The sequence below is a fragment of the Tenrec ecaudatus genome, chromosome 17, assembly GCF_050624435.1.
Source record: "Tenrec ecaudatus isolate mTenEca1 chromosome 17, mTenEca1.hap1, whole genome shotgun sequence".
NCBI classification, from domain to species: Eukaryota; Metazoa; Chordata; class Mammalia; order Afrosoricida; family Tenrecidae; genus Tenrec; species Tenrec ecaudatus.
The window spans coordinates 83,954,932-83,958,639 of NC_134546.1; the positions used below are offsets into that span (position 1 = coordinate 83,954,932).

The 3,708-nt window shown below is 43.4% G+C and overlaps 1 pseudogene; it reads left to right on the top strand.

Annotated features, from left to right (window-relative positions):
- The first annotated feature begins 369 nt into the window (after positions 1 to 369).
- On the top strand, positions 370 to 1,307 carry LOC142430554 (developmental pluripotency-associated protein 4 pseudogene; annotated as a pseudogene).
- Positions 1,308 to 3,708: the final 2,401 nt, after the last annotated feature.

Genomic DNA, 3,708 nt, shown 5'->3' on the forward strand with positions numbered 1-3,708 from the left:
TGGCTTTTGAAAGTGACATTTTTGAAACCCTGTAATAAAGACCTGTCGGTGCAGAGATGCCAAGGGCTATGGTGGTGCTGTGGGATAAGATTTGCTCATCACAAACAAGGTCAGGGATTCAAACCAGCCAACTGTTCCTCCTGAGTAAGATGACATTGTCTATTCCTGTACATAATTACACTCAGCAGAAGCCTAACAAGCAGTTCTAATCAGTCTTCTAGGGTTCCTATGAGTCAGAGTAGATTTGCTTTTGAAAGAAGAGATTGTTCAGGAAGTGGGTGGGCGGAGTTAAAAAAGCAGCCACCGGGAGTCTGTGGCCATTTCAGTTGGAAGAAGGAATGTCTTTTGGGAACCCTCACCTTTGTGACTATGGAGAATGCAAAAGGCAAGGAGCTGAACTCCGCAGGGAATCCCTCGGAAGAGTGTGTCACTCTCAGCTTTGAACCAGTGTTAGAACCTGAACTTGTCCCTTGGGCTACGAATGAACCAAGCATGTCGTCAAATGTGCAAAACTGTGCGTCTCAGGTGACTCAACAAAAAAGAATTAAAAAAGAAAAAGAGAATTCGCAAAGCAATGACAACTTGAAATCCCGAAAGAAGATTCCGATTCCTACATTACCATCAAAACTGCCGCCCGTTCACCTGGTTCACTGAGACATCCTGTGGACCTGGCTCCATCAATTAAAGCTGAGCACCAAGGGCCAGCAACTAGATGCATATAAGCGACTGTGTGAACATGCTTACCCGAGTCAAAATCAGAATTTTCCTGCTACAGCAAAGGAAGCCAAGATCCAGACACGGCTAAAAAAAATCAAATGTGGCCAAATCAAATCTAAACAGTTTACAGAAAAATGAATATGTATCCTGAAGGGACTTGCCCTCCTGAAGCAACTCCTTCCTCTTCAGGAGGGGCACCTGCCTTTGCATCCGTTCTCCAACAGGACGTCAGTGCAATTGACAATACGGTAATACAGATGACAAGGTCCACCAGTGAGGCTGTGCTGGCCTCCTGGTCAAGAATTGCAGGCAAAGCTGGGAAGGTGGAGGTGGAAGAATCACCACCAGAGACTCATGCAGTCAGGTGGTGTGTGATACATGGGAGAAGTCTCCCTGCAACCAGAAGAGGCTGGTTTCGATTCCAGTTTCATGCTGGACAAGCCTGGGTCCCTGAGAAACCAGGAAGAGTGAGTGCTTTCTTCTTGATACCTGCCAGTAGTTTTCCACCTCCGCATATGGAAGACAATCTGCTGTGTCCCAAATGTGTCCAGAGGAACTGGGTATTCAAAGAAAGCCTCCACAGTGAGTAGAGTACCCCGGAAAAGGACACTTACAAGATTGCTGTTAACGATTGTCATCATGTCCTTCTGAGCTTCCATCCACGCCCTCCCATGGTCCTGCTCGCGGTGGGCACAGACTGCCGGGGTGGGTGTCCCCTTTTGCAATCTGGACTGTGAAGTCAACCCCAGTTTTGCTTGCTGCTTCCTGAGTTGAGATTCAGAAGACACTGATGTTTAAAATCGTTACAACTTTACAAATTACCATACGTCCCAGCTAATAAAAACATAAATAGTTCAAAGTCCACCAATTCCAACATTTCCTTGACCCTCTGAAGTACACATGGCTTAAGCTGAGCTTTGGTAGAGAGTGCTTCTGATGAGAATGGGTTGTGCCCTAGTTACTGAAGACAAGATTACTAAGTTTGCTTCTGTACTGAACTTTCCTTGCCTGAACACTGACTTTAGGAGCTGTTCCTTTCTAACTGTAAGCTTAATGACTTCAAGAAGTTGAATATTTAAGACAAAAATACATAATATTCTTAAGATAGAAAACATGTTTCCAAAATATCTGTAATTTGGCTCTGGTATCAGTGTTATCACCATTGCTATTACTGGTAGCCATCTTGAAAAAGTTTAAGCACGATGCACTGAAGTTATAGATGCTCTTGTGTACTTCATCTTTTGTATGTGTGGGGATCAAATATGTGAATTATTCGCCAGTATTCTTGTAAGGATTAAAGCAACAACCAAAAGAAAAAAGAAGAGATTGTTCATTTTTAGGTCAGTGGCTTGGTTTTCTGATTTCCCCTCAGCCAGAAGAATGTCTGGTGTGTTCCTAGCTCTCAGACCTCACAAAGAAAAAACAGTTCATGAATTAGTGGATGACTGTTTAAATCAAACAATACTACTACACTAGAACTCTGATTTTGTAATTTCAAATATTGGAATCTGGGGAGCCAGCTAATTCAATATGCTTGTGGGTCACATCACTCCTATCTCTATCATCCAACTTGATTCAAGAATCAGCTCTGGAGACACTTTGTTGTGGAGCTGTGGTGCCTGTGCATTAGCACACTGTTCATCACCTCGTGTAACATCCAGGAACACTCATAGGTAAATGCCTGTTGTGGTTTCTTACCTAATGAGACCACCACCATCACCACCCTGCAATCAGGGGATTCCAGAGCCTTCTGAGTCAGGGAGCCTTTGATGCAGAAATGTTTGCCTCCTTTCTCTTCCTCCTCCTGATGGTGCTGGGTCTCCCATCAGGTCAGTGGCAGGGAAATGCAGTTGATCATAGCACATTCAAAGACATATAGGGCCTTTAATGCTTGTTTCCGAAGACTCCAGGGGCCCTCTCCCACATGCAGCTACAGGAGTCAGGTGATCAGGTGGTGAAGCTTCTCAGACCCTCACTCTCACCTCTACCATCACTAGGGACTCTGTCTCCAACACCAGTGCTACTTGGGACTGGATCAGACAGAGCCCTGGGAGAAGCCTGAAGTGGATGGGAAAGACCTTCTATGGGTGAGTGGTTTAGCGAATACACACCATGTCTCAGAGACCATCTAGTCACATCCATGAACCAGTTCTCCCTGCAGCAGAGCTCTGTGACCACTGACAACCACTGTGTAAGGAGATAACGAGAGGGAAAATCAATGTGACCCCACACACAATTCACCATGCAGGACAGCTGGGGGCTGAACTAAGAGAGCTCTTATACCACCAGGGGTAGCTCAGACCCGGGAAGAAGAAGCAGGTGGGTGTGTGAGCACAGATGAGATCTTCGGCTGTGTCTTGAGTTTGCTTTGTTCCCACTGCTTAGGAGCAGATTGAGAGGAAACTCCAGTAGAAACTTCCTGAGGAGAGTATGGGGGTGGGGGTAGTTTTGTCACTGTATGCTGAATTTTTTCTTTTCTTTTTAACTTGAGTAATTTCTCTTAAAATTTGGTCAGTAGTTTCCATGTTCTTAAACATAGACCCTGGGATATTCTTCAGAATTACATTAAAGTTATAGATTGCTTAGAGTGTGTAACTTTCATGTTAAGGCTTCCTCTTCAGAAACATGACCCGTTATTCTAATTATGGGTGTGTCTTTTGGTATCTTGGAATAATGTTTTCTTATCATTTTCTTTCTACAAGACTTTTGTTTCTCTGCTTGGGCTTACTCCAATTTACTTTATATTTTAGGTGGTTATTGTACATTGTACTATTTTCTGATTTTCTTTTCAGTGCTTTCTCTATCAGTACTTGAGAATCAAACTGATTATTTGTGTTTCCCTTATAACCTGTGAAATTGCTTAACCTTCCAACTGGTTTCAATAATTCTTCTAGAGCTTTTGGGTTTTCTATGTTTAGAGTGATATCATCAGCAATTTTAGAGAGTTTCACTTCTTTATTACCATTTTGGATGCATTCGTTTACCATTTTT